This window comes from Crinia signifera, chromosome 7 (assembly GCF_055691185.1).
Source record: "Crinia signifera chromosome 7, ASM5569118v1, whole genome shotgun sequence".
NCBI lineage: Eukaryota > Metazoa > Chordata > Amphibia > Anura > Myobatrachidae > Crinia > Crinia signifera.
In genome coordinates, this window is record NC_139223.1 from 1,129,559 (window position 1) to 1,152,619 (window position 23,061).

General features: G+C 51.0%; 1 protein-coding gene across 3 annotated transcripts in view; it reads right to left on the reverse strand.

The window, feature by feature from the left end:
- RUSF1 (RUS family member 1) overlaps positions 1 to 23,061 on the reverse strand; it is a 130,644-nt gene that overhangs the window by 32,432 nt on the left and 75,151 nt on the right. The window lies entirely within an intron of this gene.

Genomic DNA, 23,061 nt, shown 5'->3' on the forward strand with positions numbered 1-23,061 from the left:
AAAAATATAGGAAAATAATGATGCCTGAGTGTGGCCGATCCAGTCATATAGAACACGTAGCTACAGATGGGACACTATGGTGACTCCCCCGCACCTCCCCATGACTCCGCTATAGGACCCTCTCAGCTCCCTTGTTACTGTGATCTCTGTATCAGTTACTATGTCACGTACCTACAGATGGGACACTATGGTGACTCCCTCGCACCTCCCCATGACTCCGCTATAGGACCCTCTCAGCTCCCTTGTTACTGTGATCTCTGTATCAGTTACTATGTCACGTACCTACAGATGGGACACTATGGTGACTCCCTCGCACCTCCCCATGACCCCGCTATAGGACCCTCTCAGCTCCCTTGTTACTGTGATCTCTGTATCAGTTACTAGGTCATGTACCTACAGATGAGACACTATGGTGACTCCCTCGCACCTCCCCATGACTCCGCTATAGGACCCTCTCAGCTCCCTTGTTACTGTGATCTCTGTATCAGTTACTATGTCACATACCTACAGATGGGACACTATGGTGACTCCCTCGCACCTCCCCATGACTCCGCTATAGGACCCTCTCAGCTCCCTTGTTACTGTGATCTCTGTATCAGTTACTAGGTCACATACCTACAGATGGGACACTATGGTGACTCCCTCGCACCTCCCCATGACTCCGCTATAGGACCCTCTCAGCTCCCTTGTTACTGTGATCTCTGTATCAGTTACTATGTCACGTACCTACAGATGGGACACTATGGTGACTCCCTCGCACCTCCCCATGACTCTGCTATAGGACCCTCTCAGCTCCCTTGTTACTGTTATCTCTGTATCAGTTACTATGTCACGTACCTACAGATGGGACACTATGGTGACTCCCTCGCACCTCCCCATGACTCCGCTATAGGACCCTCTCAGCACCCTTGTTACTGTGATCTCTGTATCAGTTACTATGTCATGTACCTACAGATGGGACACTATGGTGACTCCCTCGCACCTCCCCATGACTCCGCTATAGGACCCTCTCAGCTCCCTTGTTACTGTGATCTCTGTATCAGTTACTAGGTCACGTACCTACAGATGGGACACTATGGTGACTCCCTCGCACCTCCCCATGACTCCGCTATAGGACCCTCTCAGCTCCCTTGTTACTGTGATCTCTGTATCAGTTACTATGTCACGTACCTACAGATGGGACACTATGGTGACTCCCTCGCACCTCCCCATGACTCCGCTATAGGACCCTCTCAGCTCCCTTGTTACTGTGATCTCTGTTTCAGTTACTAGGTCATGTACCTACAGATGGGACACTACGGTGACTCCCTCGCACCTCCCCATGACCCCGCTATAGGACCCTCTCAGCTCCCTTGTTACTGTGATCTCTGTATCAGTTACTATGTCACGTACCTACAGATGGGACACTATGGTGACTCCCTCGCACCTCCCCATGACTCCGCTATAGGACCCTCTCAGCTCCCTTGTTACTGTGATCTCTGTATCAGTTACAATGTCACGTACCTACAGATGGGACACTATGGTGACTCCCTCGCACCTCCCCATGACTCCGCTATAGGACCCTCTCAGCTCCCTTGTTACTGTGATCTCTGTATCAGTTACTATGTCACGTACCTACAGATATGACACTATGGTGACTCCCTCGCACCTCCCCATGACCCCGCTATAGGACCCTCTCAGCTCCCTTGTTACTGTGATCTCTGTATCAGTTACTATGTCATGTACCTACAGATGGGACACTATGGTGACTCCCTCGCACCTCCCCATGACTCCGCTATAGGACCCTCTCAGCTCTCTTGTTACTGTGATCTCTGTATCAGTTACTATGTCACGTACCTACAGATGGGACACTATGGTGACTCCCTCGCACCTCCCCATGACTCCGCTATAAGACCCTCTCAGCTCCCTTGTTACTGTGATCTCTGTATCAGAGTTACTATGTCACGTACCTACAGATGGGACACTATGGTGACTCCCTCGCACCTCCCCATGACCCCGCTATAGGACCCTCTCAGCTCCCTTGTTACTGTGATCTCTGTATCAGTTACTATGTCACTTACCTACAGATGGGACACTATGGTGACTCCCTCGCACCTCCACATGACTCCGCTATAGGACCCTCTCAGCTCCCTTGTTACTGTGATCTCTGTATCAGTTACTAGGTCACGTACCTACAGATGGGACACTATGGTGACTCCCTCGCACCTCCCCATGACTCCGCTATAGGACCCTCTCAGCTCCCTTGTTACTGTGATCTCTGTATCAGTTACTATGTCACGTACCTACAGATGGGACACTATGGTGACTCCCTCGCACCTCCCCATGACTCCGCTATAGGACCCTCTCAGCTCCCTTGTTACTGTGATCTCTGTATCAGTTACTATGTCACGTACCTACAGGTGGGACACTATGGTGACTCCCTCGCACCTCCCCATGACTCCGCTATAGGACCCTCTCAGCTCCCTTGTTACTGTTATCTCTGTATCAGTTACTATGTCACGTACCTACAGATGGGACACTATGGTGACTCCCTCGCACCTCCCCATGACTCCGCTATAGGACCCTCTCAGCTCCCTTGTTACTGTGATCTCTGTATCAGTTACTATGTCACATACCTACAGATGGGACACTATGGTGACTCCCTCGCACCTCCCCATGACCCTGCTATAGGACCCTCTCAGCTCCCTTGTTACTGTGATCTCTGTATCAGTTACTATGTCACGTACCTACAGATGGGACACTATGGTGACTCCCTCGCACCTCCCCATGACCCCGCTATAGGACCCTCTCAGCTCCCTTGTTACTGTGATCTCTGTATCAGTTACTATGTCACGTACCTACAGATGGGACACTATGGTGACTCCCTCGCACCTCCCCATGACTCCGCTATAGGACCCACTCAGCTCCCTTGTTACTGTGATCTCTGTATCAGAGTTACTATGTCATGTACATACAGATGGGACACTATGGTGACTCCCTCGCACCTCCCCATGACTCCGCTATAGGACCCTCTCAGCTCCCTTGTTACTGTGATCTCTGTATCAGTTACTATGTCACGTACCTACAGATATGACACTATGGTGACTCCCTCGCACCTCCCCATGACTCCGCTATAGGACCCTCTCAGCTCCCTTGTTACTGTGATCTCTGTATCAGTTACTATGTCATGTACCTACAGATGGGACACTATGGTGACTCCCTCGCACCTCCCCATGACTCCGCTATAGGACCCTCTCAGCTCCCTTGTTACTGTGATCTCTGTATCAGTTACTATGTCACGTACCTACAGATGGGACACTATGGTGACTCCCTCGCACCTCCCCATGACTCCGCTATAGGACCCTCTCAGCTCCCTTGTTACTGTGATCTCTGTATCAGTTATTATGTCACATACCTACAGATGGGACACTATGGTGACTCCCTCGCACCTCCCCATGACTCCGCTATAGGACCCTCTCAGCTCCCTTGTTACTGTGATCTCTGTATCAGTTACTATGTCACGTACCTACAGATGGGACACTATGGTGACTCCCTCACACCTCCCCATGACTCCGCTATAGGACCCACTCAGCTCCCTTGTTACTGTGATCTCTGTATCAGAGTTACTATGTCATGTACATACAGATGGGACACTATGGTGACTCCCTCGCACCTCCCCATGACTCCGCTATAGGACCCTCTCAGCTCCCTTGTTACTGTGATCTCTGTATCAGTTACTATGTCACGTACCTACAGATGGGACACTATGGTGACTCCCTCGCACCTCCCCATGACTCCGCTATAGGACCCTCTCAGCTCCCTTGTTACTGTGATCTCTGTATCAGTTACTATGTCATGTACCTACAGATGAGACACTATGGTGACTCCCTCGCACCTCCCCATGACTCCGCTATAGGACCCTCTCAGCTCCCTTGTTACTGTGATCTCTGTATCAGTTACTAGGTCACGTACCTACAGATGGGACACTATGGTGACTCCCTCGCACCTCCCCATGACTCCGCTATAGGACCCTCTCAGCTCCCTTGTTACTGTGATCTCTGTATCAGTTACTATGTCACGTACCTACAGATGGGACACTATGGTGACTCCCTCGCACCTCCCCATGACTCCGCTATAGGACCCTCTCAGCTCCCTTGTTACTGTGATCTCTGTATCAGTTACTAGGTCATGTACCTACAGATGGGACACTATGGTGACTCCCTCGCACCTCCCCATGACCCAGCTATAGGACCCTCTCAGCTCCCTTGTTACTGTGATCTCTGTATCAGTTACTATGTCACGTACCTACAGATGGGACACTATGGTGACTCCCTCGCACCTCCCCATGACTCCGCTATAGGACCCTCTCAGCTCCCTTGTTACTGTGATCTCTGTATCAGTTACTATGTCACGTACCTACAGATGGGACACTATGGTGACTCCCTCGCACCTCCCCATGACTCCGCTATAGGACCCTCTCAGCTCCCTTGTTACTGTGATCTCTGTATCAGTTACTATGTCATGTACCTACAGATGGGACACTATGGTGACTCCCTCGCACCTCCCCATGACCCCGCTATAGGACCCTCTCAGCTCCCTTGTTACTGTGATCTCTGTATCAGTTATTATGTCACGTACCTACAGATGGGACACTATGGTGACTCCCTCGCACCTCCCCATGACCCAGCTATAGGACCCTCTCAGCTCCCTTGTTACTGTGATCTCTGTATCAGTTACTATGTCACATACCTACAGATGGGACACTATGGTGACTCCCTCGCACCTCCCCATGACTCCGCTATAGGACCCTCTCAGCTCCCTTGTTACTGTGATCTCTGTATCAGTTACTATGTCACATACCTACAGATGGGACACTATGGTGACTCCCTCGCACCTCCCCATGACTCCGCTATAGGACCCTCTCAGCTCCATTGTTACTGTGATCTCTGTATCAGTTACTATGTCACGTACCTACAGATGGGACACTATGGTGACTCCCTCGCACCTCCCCATGACCCCGCTATAGGACCCTCTCAGCTCCCTTGTTACTGTGATCTCTGTATCAGTTACTAGGTCACGTACCTACAGATGGGACACTATGGTGACTCCCTCGCACCTCCCCATGACTCCGCTATAGGACCCTCTCAGCTCCCTTGTTACTGTGATCTCTGTATCAGTTACTATGTCACGTACCTACAGATGGGACACTATGGTGACTCCCTCGCACCTCCCCATGACTCCGCTATAGGACCCTCTCAGCTCCCTTGTTACTGTGATCTCTGTATCAGTTACTATGTCACGTACCTACAGATGAGACACTATGGTGACTCCCTCGCACCTCCTTATGACCCCGCTATAGGACCCTCTCAGCTCCCTTGTTACTGTGATCTCTGTATCAGTTACTATGTCATGTACCTACAGATGGGACACTATGGTGACTCCCTCGCACCTCCCCATGACTCCGCTTTAGGACCCTCTCAGCTCCCTTGTTACTGTTATCTCTGTATCAGTTACTATGTCACGTACCTACAGATGGGACACTATGGTGACTCCCTCGCACCTCCCCATGACTCCGCTATAGGACCCTCTCAGCTCCCTTGTTACTGTGATCTCTGTATCAGTTACTACGTCACGTACCTACAGATGGGACACTATGGTGACTCCCTCGCACCTCCCCATGACTCCGCTATAGGACCCTCTCAGCTCCCTTGTTACTGTGATCTCTGTATCAGTTACTATGTCACGTACCTACAGATGAGACACTATGGTGACTCCCTCGCACCTCCCCATGACCCCGCTATAGGACCCTCTCAGCTCCCTTGTTACTGTGATCTCTGTATCAGTTACTATGTCACGTACCTACAGATGGGACACTATGGTGACTCCCTCGCACCTCCCCATGACTCCGCTATAGGACCCTCTCAGCTCCCTTGTTACTGTGATCTCTGTATCAGAGTTACTATGTCATGTACCTACAGATGGGACACTATGGTGACTCCCTCGCACCTCCCCATGACTCTGCTATAGGACCCTCTCAGCTCCCTTGTTACTGTGATCTCTGTATCAGTTACTATGTCACGTACCTACAGATGGGACACTATGGTGACTCCCTCGCACCTCCCCATGACTCCGCTATAGGACCCTCTCAGCTCCCTTGTTACTGTGATCTCTGTATCAGTTACTATGTCACGTACCTACAGATGGGACACTATGGTGACTCCCTCGCACCTCCCCATGACTCCGCTATAGGACCCTCTCAGCTCCCTTGTTACTGTGATCTCTGTATCAGAGTTACTATGTCATGTACCTACAGATGGGACACTATGGTGACTCCCTCGCACCTCCCCATGACTCTGCTATAGGACCCTCTCAGCTCCCTTGTTACTGTGATCTCTGTATCAGTTACTATGTCACGTACCTACAGATGGGACACTATGGTGACTCCCTCGCACCTCCCCATGACTTCGCTATAGGACCCTCTCAGCTCCCTTGTTACTGTGATCTCTGTATCAGTTACTATGTCACGTACCTACAGATGGGACACTATGGTGACTCCCTCGCACCTCCACATGACCCAGCTATAGGACCCTCTCAGCTCCCTTGTTACTGTGATCTCTGTATCAGTTACTATGTCACCTACCTACAGATGGGACACTATGGTGACTCCCTCGCACCTCCCCATGACTCCGCTATAGGACCCTCTCAGCTCCCTTGTTACTGTGATCTCTGTATCAGTTACTATGTCACGTACCTACAGATGGGACACTATGGTGACTCCCTCGCACCTCCCCATGACTCCGCTATAGGACCCTCTCAGCTCCCTTGTTACTGTGATCTCTGTATCAGTTACTATGTCACGTACCTACAGATGGGACACTATGGTGACTCCCCCGCACCTCCCCATGACCCCGCTATAGGACCCTCTCAGCTCCCTTGTTACTGTGATCTCTGTATCAGTTACTATGTCACGTACCTACAGATGGGACACTATGGTGACTCCCTCGCACCTCCCCATGACTCCGCTATAGGACCCTCTCAGCTCCCTTGTTACTGTGATCTCTGTATCAGTTACTATGTCACATACCTACAGATGGGACACTATGGTGACTCCCTCGCACCTCCCCATGACCCTGCTATAGGACCCTCTCAGCTCCCTTGTTACTGTGATTTCTGTATCAGAGTTACTATGTCACGTACCTACAGATGGGACACTATGGTGACTCCCTCGCACCTCCCCATGACTCCGCTATAGGACCCTCTCAGCTCCCTTGTTACTGTGATCTCTGTATCAGTTACTATGTCACGTACCTACAGATGGGACACTATGGTGACTCCCTCGCACCTCCCCATGACTCCGCTATAGGACCCTCTCAGCTCCATTGTTACTGTGATCTCTGTATCAGTTACTATGTCACGTACCTACAGATGGGACACTATGGTGACTCCCTCGCACCTCCCCATGACTCCGCTATAGGACCCTCTCAGCTCCCTTGTTACTGTGATCTCTGTATCAGTTACTATGTCACGTACCTACAGATGAGACACTATGGTGACTCCCTCACACCTCCCCATGACCCCGCTATAGGACCCTCTCAGCTCCCTTGTTACAGTGATCTCTGTATCAGTTACTATGTCACGTACCTACAGATGGGACACTATGGTGACTCCCTCGCACCTCCCAATGACCCAGCTATAGGACCCTCTCAGCTCCCTTGTTACAGTGATCTCTGTATCAGTTACTATGTCACGTACCTACAGATGGGACACTATGGTGACTCCCTCGCACCTCCCCATGACTCCGCTATAGGACCCTCTCAGCTCCCTTGTTACTGTGATCTCTGTATCAGTTACTAGGTCATGTACCTACAGATGGGACACTATGGTGACTCCCTCGCACCTCCCCATGACTCCGCTATAGAACCCTCTCAGCTCCCTTGTTACAGTGATCTCTGTATCAGTTACTATGTCACGTACCTACAGATGGGACACTATGGTGACTCCCTCGCACCTCCCCATGACCCCGCTATAGGACCCTCTCAGCTCCCTTGTTACTGTGATCTCTGTATCAGTTACTATGTCACGTACCTACAGATGGGACACTATGGTGACTCCCTCGCACCTCCCCATGACTCCGCTATAGGACCCTCTCAGCTCCCTTGTTACTGTGATCTCTGTATCAGTTACTATGTCACGTACCTACAGATGGGACACTATGGTGACTCCCTCGCACCTCCCCATGACTCCGCTATAGGACCCTCTCAGCTCCCTTGTTACTGTGATCTCTGTATCAGTTACTATGTCACGTACCTACAGATGAGACACTAAGGTGACTCCCTCGCACCTCCCCATGACCCCGCTATAGGACCCTCTCAGCTCCCTTGTTACTGTGATCTCTGTATCAGTTACTATGTCACGTACCTACAGATGGGACACTATGGTGACTCCCTCGCACCTCCCCATGACTCCGCTATAGGACCCTCTCAGCTCCCTTGTTACTGTTATCTCTGTATCAGTTACTATGTCCCGTACCTACAGATGGGACACTATGGTGACTCCCTCGCACCTCCCCATGACTCCGCTATAGGACCCTCTCAGCTCCCTTGTTACTGTGATCTCTGTATCAGTTACTACGTCACGTACCTACAGATGGGACACTATGGTGACTCCCTCGCACCTCCCCATGACTCCGCTATAGGACCCTCTCAGCTCCCTTGTTACTGTGATCTCTGTATCAGAGTTACTATGTCACGTACCTACAGATGGGACACTATGGTGACTCCCTCGCACCTCCCCATGACTCCGCTATAGGACCCTCTCAGCTCCCTTGTTACTGTGATCTCTGTATCAGAGTTACTGTGTCATGTACCTACAGATGGGACACTATGGTGACTCCCTCGCACCTCCCCATGACTCTGCTATAGGACCCTCTCAGCTCCCTTGTTACTGTGATCTCTGTATCAGAGTTACTATGTCACGTACCTACAGATGGGACACTATGGTGACTCCCTCGCACCTCCCCATGACTCCGCTATAGGACCCTCTCAGCTCCCTTGTTACTGTGATCTCTGTATCAGAGATACTGTGTCATGTACCTACAGATGGGACACTATGGTGACTCCCTCGCACCTCCCCATGACTCTGCTATAGGACCCTCTCAGCTCCCTTGTTACTGTGATCTCTGTATCAGTTACTATGTCACGTACCTACAGATGGGACACTATGGTGACTCCCTCGCACCTCCCCATGACTCCGCTATAGGACCCTCTCAGCTCCCTTGTTACTGTGATCTCTGTATCAGTTACTATGTCACGTACCTACAGATGGGACACTATGGTGACTCCCTCGCACCTCCACATGACCCAGCTATAGGACCCTCTCAGCTCCCTTGTTACTGTGATCTCTGTATCAGTTACTATGTCACGTACCTACAGATGGGACACTATGGTGACTCCCTCGCACCTCCCCATGACTCCGCTATAGGACCCTCTCAGCTCCCTTGTTACTGTGATCTCTGTATCAGTTACTATGTCACGTACCTACAGATGGGACACTATGGTGACTCCCTCGCACCTCCCCATGACTCCGCTATAGGACCCTCTCAGCTCCCTTGTTACTGTGATCTCTGTATCAGTTACTATGTCACGTACCTACAGATGGGACACTATGGTGACTCCCCCGCACCTCCCCATGACCCCGCTATAGGACCCTCTCAGCTCCCTTGTTACTGTGATCTCTGTATCAGTTACTATGTCACGTACCTACAGATGGGACACTATGGTGACTCCCTCGCACCTCCCCATGACTCCGCTATAGGACCCTCTCAGCTCCCTTGTTACTGTGATCTCTGTATCAGTTACTATGTCACGTACCTACAGATGGGACACTATGGTGACTCCCTCGCACCTCCCCATGACTCCGCTATAGGACCCTCTCAGCTCCCTTGTTACTGTGATCTCTGTATAAGTTACTAGGTCACGTACCTACAGATGGGACACTATGGTGACTCCCTCGCACCTCCCCATGACTCCGCTATAGGACCCTCTCAGTAACTGATACAGAGATCACAGTAACAAGGGAGCTGAGAGGGTCCTATAGCGGAGTCATGGGGAGGTGCGAGGGAGTCACCATAGTGTATTATCTGTAGGTATGTGACATAGTAACTGATACAGAGATCACAGTAACAAGGGAGCTATGTCACATACCTACAGATGGGACACTATGGTGACTCCCTCGCACCTCCCCATGACTCCGCTATAGGACCCTCTCAGCTCCCTTGTTACTGTGATCTCTGTATCAGTTACTATGTCACGTACCTACAGATGGGACACTATGGTGACTCCCTCGCACCTCCCCATGACCCCGCTATAGGACCCTCTCAGCTCCCTTGTTACTGTGATCTCTGTATCAGTTACTATGTCATGTACCTACAGATAATACACTATGGTGACTCCCTCGCACCTCCCCATGACTCCGCTATAGGACCCTCTCAGCTCCCTTGTTACTGTGATCTCTGTATCAGTTACTATGTCACGTACCTACAGATAATACACTATGGTGACTCCCTCGCACCTCCCCATGACTCCGCTATAGGACCCTCTCAGCTCCCTTGTTACTGTGATCTCTGTATCAGTTACTATGTCACGTACCTACAGATATGACACTATGGTGACTCCCTCGCACCTCCCCATGACCCCGCTATAGGACCCTCTCAGCTCCCTTGTTACTGTGATCTCTGTATCAGTTACTATGTCACGTACCTACAGATGGGACACTATGGTGACTCCCTCGCACCTCCCCATGACCCCGCTATAGGACCCTCTCAGCTCCCTTGTTACTGTGATCTCTGTATCAGTTACTAGGTCACGTACCTACAGATGGGACACTATGGTGACTCCCTCGCACCTCCCCATAACTCCGCTATAGGACCCTCTCAGCTCCCTTGTTACTGTGATCTCTGTATCAGTTACTATGTCATGTACCTAAAGATGGGACACTATGGTGACTCCCCCGCACCTCCCCATGACTCCGCTATAGGACCCTCTCAGCTCCCTTGTTACTGTGATCTCTGTATCAGTTACTAGGTCATGTACCTACAGATGGGACACTATGGTGACTCCCCCGCACCTCCCCATGACTCCGCTATAGGACCCTCTCAGCTCCCTTGTTACTGTGATCTCTGTATCAGTTACTAGGTCATGTACCTAAAGATGGGACACTATGGTGACTCCCTCGCACCTCCCCATGACTCCGCTATAGGACCCTCTCAGCTCCCTTGTTACTGTGATCTCTGTATCAGTTACTATGTCATTTACCTACAGATGGGACACTATGGTGACTCCCTCGCACCTCCCCATGACTCCGCTATAGGACCCTCTCAGCTCCCTTGTTACTGTGATCTCTGTATCAGTTACTATGTCATGTACCTACAGATAATACACTATGGTGACTCCCTCGCACCTCCCCATGACTCCGCTATAGGACCCTCTCAGCTCCCTTGTTACTGTGATCTCTGTATCAGTTACTAGGTCACGTACCTACAGATGGGACACTATGGTGACTCCCTCGCACCTCCCCATGACTCCGCTATAGGACCCTCTCAGCTCCCTTGTTACTGTGATCTCTGTATCAGTTACTATGTCATGTACCTACAGATGGGACACTATGGTGACTCCCCCGCACCTCCCCATGACTCCGCTATAGGACCCTCTCAGCTCCCTTGTTACTGTGATCTCTGTATCAGTTACTAGGTCATGTACCTACAGATGGGACACTATGGTGACTCCCCCGCACCTCCCCATGACTCCGCTATAGGACCCTCTCAGCTCCCTTGTTACTGTGATCTCTGTATCAGTTACTAGGTCATGTACCTAAAGATGGGACACTATGGTGACTCCCTCGCACCTCCCCATGACTCCGCTATAGGACCCTCTCAGCTCCCTTGTTACTGTGATCTCTGTATCAGTTACTATGTCATTTACCTACAGATGGGACACTATGGTGACTCCCTCGCACCTCCCCATGACTCCGCTATAGGACCCTCTCAGCTCCCTTGTTACTGTGATCTCTGTATCAGTTACTATGTCATTTACCTACAGATGGGACACTATGGTGACTCCCTCGCACCTCCCCATGACTCCGCTATAGGACCCTCTCAGCTCCCTTGTTACTGTGATCTCTGTATCAGTTACTATGTCACGTACCTACAGATGGGACACTATGGTGACTCCCTCGCACCTCCCCATGACTCCGCTATAGGACCCTCTCAGCTCCCTTGTTACTGTGATCTCTGTATCAGTTACTATGTCACGTACCTACAGATGGGACACTATGGTGACTCCCTCGCACCTCCCCATGACTCCGCTATAGGACCTTCTCAGCTCCCTTGTTACTGTGATCTCTGTATCAGAGTTACTATGTCATTTACCTACAGATGGGACACTATGGTGACTCCCTCGCACCTCCCCATGACTCCGCTATAGGACCCTCTCAGCTCCCTTGTTACTGTGATCTCTGTATCAGTTACTAGGTCACGTACCTACAGATGGGACACTATGGTGACTCCCTCGCACCTCCCCATGACCCCGCTATAGGACCCTCTCAGCTCCCTTGTTACTGTGATCTCTGTATCAGTTACTATGTCACGTACCTACAGATGGGACACTATGGTGACTCCCTCGCACCTCCCCATGACTCCGCTATAGGACCCTCTCAGCACCCTTGTTACTGTGAGCTCTGTATCAGTTACTATGTCACGTACCTACAGATGGGACACTATGGTGACTCCCTCGCACCTCCCCATGACTCCGCTATAGGACCCTCTCAGCTCCCTTGTTACTGTGATCTCTGTATCAGAGTTACTATGTCATGTACCTACAGATGGGACACTATGGTGACTCCCTCGCACCTCCCCATGACTCTGCTATAGGACCCTCTCAGCTCCCTTGTTACTGTGATCTCTGTATCAGTTACTATGTCACGTACCTACAGATGGGACACTATGGTGACTCCCTCGCACCTCCCCATGACTCCGCTATAGGACCCTCTCAGCTCCCTTGTTACTGTGATCTCTGTATCAGTTACTATGTCACGTACCTACAGATGGGACACTATGGTGACTCCCTCGCACCTCCACATGACCCAGCTATAGGACCTTCTCAGCTCCCTTGTTACTGTGATCTCTGTATCAGTTACTATGTCACGTACCTACAGATGGGACACTATGGTGACTCCCTCGCACCTCCCCATGACTCCGCTATAGGACCCTCTCAGCTCCCTTGTTACTGTGATCTCTGTATCAGTTACTATGTCACGTACCTACAGATGGGACACTATGGTGACTCCCTCGCACCTCCCCATGACTCCGCTATAGGACCCTCTTAGCTCCCTTGTTACTGTGATCTCTGTATCAGTTACTATGTCACGTACCTACAGATGGGACACTATGGTGACTCCCTCGCACCTCCCCATGACCCCGCTATAGGACCCTCTCAGCTCCCTTGTTACTGTGATCTCTGTATCAGTTACTATGTCACGTACCTACAGATGGGACACTATGGTGACTCCCTCGCACCTCCCCATGACTCCGCTATAGGACCCTCTCAGCACCCTTGTTACTGTGAGCTCTGTATCAGTTACTATGTCACGTACCTACAGATGGGACACTATGGTGACTCCCTCGCACCTCCCCATGACTCCGCTATAGGACCCTCTCAGCTCCCTTGTTACTGTGATCTCTGTATCAGAGTTACTATGTCATGTACCTACAGATGGGACACTATGGTGACTCCCTCGCACCTCCCCATGACTCTGCTATAGGACCCTCTCAGCTCCCTTGTTACTGTGATCTCTGTATCAGTTACTATGTCACGTACCTACAGATGGGACACTATGGTGACTCCCTCGCACCTCCCCATGACTCCGCTATAGGACCCTCTCAGCTCCCTTGTTACTGTGATCTCTGTATCAGTTACTATGTCACGTACCTACAGATGGGACACTATGGTGACTCCCTCGCACCTCCACATGACCCAGCTATAGGACCTTCTCAGCTCCCTTGTTACTGTGATCTCTGTATCAGTTACTATGTCACGTACCTACAGATGGGACACTATGGTGACTCCCTCGCACCTCCCCATGACTCCGCTATAGGACCCTCTCAGCTCCCTTGTTACTGTGATCTCTGTATCAGTTACTATGTCACGTACCTACAGATGGGACACTATGGTGACTCCCTCGCACCTCCCCATGACTCCGCTATAGGACCCTCTTAGCTCCCTTGTTACTGTGATCTCTGTATCAGTTACTATGTCACGTACCTACAGATGGGACACTATGGTGACTCCCCCGCACCTCCCCATGACTCCGCTATAGGACCCTCTCAGCTCCCTTGTTACTGTGATCTCTGTATCAGTTACTATGTCACGTACCTACAGATGGGACACTATGGTGACTCCCTCGCACCTCCCCATGACTCCGCTATAGGACCCTCTCAGCTCCCTTGTTACTGTGATCTCTGTATCAGTTACTATGTCACATACCTACAGATGGGACACTATGGTGACTCCCTCGCACCTCCCCATGACCCTGCTATAGGACCCTCTCAGCTCCCTTGTTACTGTGATTTCTGTATCAGAGTTACTATGTCACGTACCTACAGATGGGACACTATGGTGACTCCCTCGCACCTCCCCATGACTCCGCTATAGGACCCTCTCAGCTCCCTTGTTACTGTGATCTCTGTATCAGTTACTATGTCACGTACCTACAGATGGGACACTATGGTGACTCCCTCGCACCTCCACATGACCCAGCTATAGGACCTTCTCAGCTCCCTTGTTACTGTGATCTCTGTATCAGTTACTATGTCACGTACCTACAGATGGGACACTATGGTGACTCCCTCGCACCTCCCCATGACTCCGCTATAGGACCCTCTCAGCTCCCTTGTTACTGTGATCTCTGTATCAGTTACTATGTCACGTACCTACAGATGGGACACTATGGTGACTCCCTCGCACCTCCCCATGACTCCGCTATAGGACCCTCTTAGCTCCCTTGTTACTGTGATCTCTGTATCGGTTACTATGTCACGTACCTACAGATGGGACACTATGGTGACTCCCTCGCACCTCCCCATGACCCCGCTATAGGACCCTCTCAGCTCCCTTGTTACTGTGATCTCTGTATCAGTTACTATGTCACGTACCTACAGATGGGACACTATGGTGACTCCCTCGCACCTCCCCATGACTCCGCTATAGGACCCTCTCAGCACCCTTGTTACTGTGAGCTCTGTATCAGAGTTACTATGTCATGTACCTACAGATGGGACACTATGGTGACTCCCTCGCACCTCCCCATGACTCTGCTATAGGACCCTCTCAGCTCCCTTGTTACTGTGATCTCTGTATCAGTTACTATGTCACGTACCTACAGATGGGACACTATGGTGACTCCCTCGCACCTCCCCATGACTCCGCTATAGGACCCTCTCAGCTCCCTTGTTACTGTGATCTCTGTATCAGTTACTATGTCACGTACCTACAGATGGGACACTATGGTGACTCCCTCGCACCTCCACATGACCCAGCTATAGGACCTTCTCAGCTCCCTTGTTACTGTGATCTCTGTATCAGTTACTATGTCACGTACCTACAGATGGGACACTATGGTGACTCCCTCGCACCTCCCCATGACTCCGCTATAGGACCCTCTCAGCTCCCTTGTTACTGTGATCTCTGTATCAGTTACTATGTCACGTACCTACAGATGGGACACTATGGTGACTCCCTCGCACCTCCCCATGACTCCGCTATAGGACCCTCTTAGCTCCCTTGTTACTGTGATCTCTGTATCAGTTACTATGTCACGTACCTACAGATGGGACACTATGGTGACTCCCCCGCACCTCCCCATGACTCCGCTATAGGACCCTCTCAGCTCCCTTGTTACTGTGATCTCTGTATCAGTTACTATGTCACGTACCTACAGATGGGACACTATGGTGACTCCCTCGCACCTCCCCATGACTCCGCTATAGGACCCTCTCAGCTCCCTTGTTACTGTGATCTCTGTATCAGTTACTATGTCACATACCTACAGATGGGACACTATGGTGACTCCCTCGCACCTCCCCATGACCCTGCTATAGGACCCTCTCAGCTCCCTTGTTACTGTGATTTCTGTATCAGAGTTACTATGTCACGTACCTACAGATGGGACACTATGGTGACTCCCTCGCACCTCCCCATGACTCCGCTATAGGACCCTCTCAGCTCCCTTGTTACTGTGATCTCTGTATCAGTTACTATGTCACGTACCTACAGATGGGACACTATGGTGACTCCCTCGCACCTCCCCATGACTCCGCTATAGGACCCTCTCAGCTCCCTTGTTACTGTGATCTCTGTATCAGTTACTATGTCACGTACCTACAGATGGGACACTATGGTGACTCCCTCGCACCTCCCCATGACTCCGCTATAGGACCCTCTCAGCTCCCTTGTTACTGTGATCTCTGTATCAGTTACTATGTCACGTACCTACAGATGGGACACTATGGTGACTCCCTCGCACCTCCCCATGACTCCGCTATAGGACCCTCTCAGCTCCCTTGTTACTGTGATCTCTGTATCAGTTACTATGTCACGTACCTACAGATGGGACACTATGGTGACTCCCTCGCACCTCCCCATGACCCCGCTATAGGACCCTCTCAGCTCCCTTGTTACTGTGATCTCTGTATCAGTTACTATGTCACGTACCTACAGATGGGACACTATGGTGACTCCCTCGCACCTCCTCATGACTCCGCTATAGGACCCTCTCAGCTCCATTGTTACTGTGATCTCTGTATCAGTTACTATGTCACGTACCTACAGATGGGACACTATGGTGACTCCCTCGCACCCCCCCATGACTCCGCTATAGGACCCTCTCAGCTCCCTTGTTACTGTGATCTCTGTATCAGTTACTATGTCACATACCTACAGATGAGACACTATGGTGACTCCCTCACACCTCCCCATGACCCCGCTATAGGACCCTCTCAGCTCCCTTGTTACTGTGATCTCTGTATCAGTTACTATGTCATGTACCTACAGATGGGACACTATGGTGACTCCCTCGCACCTCCCCATGACTCCGCTATAGGACCCTCTCAGCTCCCTTGTTACTGTGATCTCTGTATCAGTTACTATGTCACGTACCTACAGATGGGACACTATGGTGACTCCCTCGCACCTCCCCATGACCCCGCTATAGGACCCTCTCAGCTCCCTTGTTACTGTTATCTCTTTATCAGTTACTATGTCACGTACCTACAGATGGGACACTATGGTGACTACCTCGCACCTCCCCATGACCCAGCTATAGGACCCTCTCAGCTCCCTTGTTACTGTGATCTCTGTATCAGTTACTATGTCACGTACCTACAGATGGGACACTATGGTGACTCCCTCGCACCTCCCCATGACCCCGCTATAGGACCCTCTCAGCTCCCTTGTTACTGTGATCTCTGTATCAGTTACTATGTCACGTACCTACAGATGGGACACTATGCTCCCTTGTTACTGTGATCTCTGTATCAGTACACGTACCTACAGATGGGACACTATGGTGACTCCCTCGCACCTCCCCATGACCGCATCAGCTCCCTTGTTCTGTGAACAGATGAGCACTATGGTGACTCCCTAGACTCCGCTATAGGACCCTCTCAGCTCCCTTGTTACTGTGATCTCTGTATCAGTTACTATGTCACGTACCTACAGATGAGACACTATGGTGACTCCCTCGCACCTCCCCATGACCCCGCTATAGGACCCTCTCAGCTCCCTTGTTACTGTGATCTCTGTATCAGTTACTATGTCATGTACCTACAGATGGGACACTATGGTGACTCCCTCGCACCTCCCCATGACTCCGCTATAGGACCCTCTCAGCTCCCTTGTTACTGTTATCTCTGTATCAGTTACTATGTCACGTACCTACAGATGGGACACTATGGTGACTCCCTCGCACCTCCCCATGACTCCGCTATAGGACCCTCTCAGCTCCCTTGTTACTGTGATCTCTGTATCAGTTACTACGTCACGTACCTACAGATGGGACACTATGGTGACTCCCTCGCACCTCCCCATGACTCCGCTATAGGACCCTCTCAGCTCCCTTGTTACTGTGATCTCTGTATCAGTTACTAGGTCACGTACCTACAGATGGGACACTATGGTGACTCCCTCGCACCTCCCCATGACTCCGCTATAGGACCCTCTCAGCTCCCTTGTTACTGTGATCTCTGTATCAGAGTTACTATGTCACGTACCTACAGATGGGACACTATGGTGACTCCCTCGCACCTCCCCATGACTCCGCTATAGGACCCTCTCAGCTCCCTTGTTACTGTGATCTCTGTATCAGAGTTACTATGTCACGTACCTACAGATGGGACACTATGGTGACTCCCTCAAACCTCCCCATGACTCTGCTATAGGACCCTCTCAGCTCCCTTGTTACTGTGATCTCTGTATCAGTTACTATGTCACGTACCTACAGATGGGACACTATGGTGACTCCCTCGCACCTCCCCATGACTCCGCTATAGGACCCTCTCAGCTCCCTTGTTACTGTGATCTCTGTATCAGTTACTATGTCACGTACCTACAGATGGGACACTATGGTGACTCCCTCGCACCTCCACATGACCCAGCTATAGGACCCTCTCAGCTCCCTTGTTACTGTGATCTCTGTATCAGTTACTATGTCACGTACCTACAGATGGGACACTATGGTGACTCCCTCGCACCTCCACATGACCCAGCTATAGGACCCTCTCAGCTCCCTTGTTACTGTGATCTCTGTATCAGTTACTATGTCACGTACCTACAGATGGGACACTATGGTGACTCCCTCGCACCTCCCCATGACTCCGCTATAGGACCCTCTCAGCTCCCTTGTTACTGTGATCTCTGTATCAGTTACTATGTCACGTACCTACAGATGGGACACTATGGTGACTCCCTCGCACCTCCCCATGACTCCGCTATAGGACCCTCTCAGCTCCCTTGTTACTGTGATCTCTGTATCAGTTACTATGTCACGTACCTACAGATGGGACACTATGGTGACTCCCTCGCACCTCCCCATGACTCCGCTATAGGACCCTCTCAGCTCCCTTGTTACTGTGATCTCTGTATCAGTTACTATGTCACGTACCTACAGATGGGACACTATGGTGACTCCCTCGCACCTCCCCATGACTCCGCTATAGGACCCTCTCAGCTCCCTTGTTACTGTGATCTCTGTATCAGTTACTATGTCACGTACCTACAGATGGGACACTATGGTGACTCCCTCGCACCTCCCCATGACCCCGCTATAGGACCCTCTCAGCTCCCTTGTTACTGTGATCTCTGTATCAGTTACTAGGTCACGTACCTACAGATGGGACACTATGGTGACTCCCTCGCACCTCCCCATGACTCCGCTATAGGACCCTCTCCGCTCCCTTGTTACTGTGATCTCTGTATCAGTTACTATGTCACGTACCTACAGATGGGACACTATGGTGACTCCCTCGCACCTCCCCATGACTCCGCTATAGGACCCTCTTAGCTCCCTTGTTACTGTGATCTCTGTATCAGTTACTATGTCACGTACCTACAGATGGGACACTATGGTGACTCCCTCGCACCTCCTCATGACTCCGCTATAGGACCCTCTCAGCTCCATTGTTACTGTGATCTCTGTATCAGTTACTATGTCACGTACCTACAGATGGGACACTATGGTGACTCCCTCGCACCTCCCCATGACTCCGCTATAGGACCCTCTCAGCTCCCTTGTTACTGTGATCTCTGTATCAGTTACTATGTCACATACCTACAGATGAGACACTATGGTGACTCCCTCACACCTCCCCATGACCCCGCTATAGGACCCTCTCAGCTCCCTTGTTACTGTTATCTCTTTATCAGTTACTATGTCACGTACCTACAGATGGGACACTATGGTGACTACCTCGCACCTCCCCATGACCCAGCTATAGGACCCTCTCAGCTCCCTTGTTACTGTGATCTCTGTATCAGTTACTATGTCACGTACCTACAGATGGGACACTATGGTGACTCCCTCGCACCTCCCCATGACCCCGCTATAGGACCCTCTCAGCTCCCTTGTTACTGTGATCTCTGTATCAGTTACTATGTCACGTACCTACAGATGGGACACTATGGTGACTCCCTCGCACCTCCCCATGACTCCGCTATAGGACCCTCTCAGCTCCCTTGTTACTGTGATCTCTGTATCAGTTACTATGTCACGTACCTACAGATGGGACACTATGGTGACTCCCTCGCACCTCCCCATGACTCCGCTATAGGACCCTCTCAGCTCCCTTGTTACTGTGATCTCTGTATCAGTTACTATGTCACGTACCTACAGATGAGACACTATGGTGACTCCCTCGCACCTCCCCATGACCCCGCTATAGGACCCTCTCAGCTCCCTTGTTACTGTGATCTCTGTATCAGTTACTATGTCATGTACCTACAGATGGGACACTATGGTGACTCCCTCGCACCTCCCCATGACTCCGCTATAGGACCCTCTCAGCTCCCTTGTTACTGTTATCTCTGTATCAGTTACTATGTCACGTACCTACAGATGGGACACTATGGTGACTCCCTCGCACCTCCCCATGACTCCGCTATAGGACCCTCTCAGCTCCCTTGTTACTGTGATCTCTGTATCAGTTACTACGTCACGTACCTACAGATGGGACACTATGGTGACTCCCTCGCACCTCCACATGACCCAGCTATAGGACCCTCTCAGCTCCCTTGTTACTGTGATCTCTGTATAAGTTACTAGGTCACGTACCTACAGATGGGACACTATGGTGACTCCCTCGCACCTCCCCATGACCCCGCTATAGGACCCTCTCAGCTCCCTTGTTGCTGTGATCTCTGTATCAGTTACAAGGTCACGTACCTACAGATGGGACACTATGGTGACTCCCTCGCACCTCCCCATGACTCCGCTATAGGACCCTCTCAGCTCCCTTGTTACTGTGATCTCTGTATCAGTTACTAGGTCACGTACCTACAGATGGGACACTATGGTGACTCCCTCGCACCTCCCCATGACTCCGCTATAGGACCCTCTCAGCTCCCTTGTTACTGTGATCTCTGTATCAGTTACTAGGTCACGTACCTACAGATGGGACACTATGGTGACTCCCTCGCACCTCCCCATGACTCCGCTATAGGACCCTCTCAGCTCCCTTGTTACTGTGATCTCTGTATCAGAGTTACTATGTCACGTACCTACAGATGGGACACTATGGTGACTCCCTCGCACCTCCCCATGACTCCGCTATAGGACCCTCTCAGCTCCCTTGTTACTGTGATCTCTGTATCAGAGTTACTATGTCACGTACCTACAGATGGGACACTATGGTGACTCCCTCAAACCTCCCCATGACTCTGCTATAGGACCCTCTCAGCTCCCTTGTTACTGTGATCTCTGTATCAGTTACTATGTCACGTACCTACAGATGGGACACTATGGTGACTCCCTCGCACCTCCCCATGACTCCGCTATAGGACCCTCTCAGCTCCCTTGTTACTGTGATCTCTGTATCAGTTACTATGTCACGTACCTACAGATGGGACACTATGGTGACTCCCTCGCACCTCCACATGACCCAGCTATAGGACCCTCTCAGCTCCCTTGTTACTGTGATCTCTGTATCAGTTACTATGTCACGTACCTACAGATGGGACACTATGGTGACTCCCTCGCACCTCCCCATGACTCCGCTATAGGACCCTCTCAGCTCCCTTGTTACTGTGATCTCTGTATCAGTTACTAGGTCACATACCTACAGATGGGACACTATGGTGACTCCCTCGCACCTCCCCATGACTCCGCTATAGGACCCTCTCAGCTCCCTTGTTACTGTGAACTCTGTATCAGTTACTATGTCACGTACCTACAGATGGGACACTATGGTGACTCCCTCGCACCTCCCCATGACTCCGCTATAGGACCCTCTCAGCTCCCTTGTTACTGTGATCTCTGTATCAGTTACTATGTCACGTACCTACAGATGGGACACTATGGTGACTCCCCCGCACCTCCCCATGACCCCGCTATAGGACCCTCTCAGCTCCCTTGTTACTGTGATCTCTGTATCAGTTACTATGTCACGTACCTACAGATGGGACACTATGGTGACTCCCTCGCACCTCCCCATGACTCCGCTATAGGACCCTCTCAGCTCCCTTGTTACTGTGATCTCTGTATCAGTTACTATGTCACATACCTACAGATGGGACACTATGGTGACTCCCTCGCACCTCCCCATGACCCTGCTATAGGACCCTCTCAGCTCCCTTGTTACTGTGATTTCTGTATCAGAGTTACTATGTCACGTACCTACAGATGGGACACTATGGTGACTCCCTCGCACCTCCCCATGACTCCGCTATAGGACCCTCTCAGCTCCCTTGTTACTGTGATCTCTGTATCAGTTACTATGTCACGTACCTACAGATGGGACACTATGGTGACTCCCTCGCACCTCCCCATGACTCTGCTATAGGACCCTCTCAGCTCCCTTGTTACTGTGATCTCTGTATCAGTTACTATGTCACATACCTACAGATGAGACACTATGGTGACTCCCTCACACCTCCCCATGACCCCGCTATAGGACCCTCTCAGCTCCCTTGTTACAGTGATCTCTGTATCAGTTACTATGTCACGTACCTACAGATGGGACACTATGGTGACTCCCTCGCACCTCCCCATGACCCCGCTATAGGACCCTCTCAGCTCCCTTGTTACTGTGATCTCTGTATCAGTTACTATGTCACGTACCTACAGATGGGACACTACGGTGACTCCCTCGCACCTCCCCATGACCCCGCTATAGGACCCTCTCAGCTCCCTTGTTACTGTTATCTCTGTATCAGTTACTATGTCACGTACCTACAGATGGGACACTATGGTGACTCCCTCGCACCTCCCCATGACTCCGCTATAGGACCCTCTCAGCTCCCTTGTTACTGTGATCTCTGTATC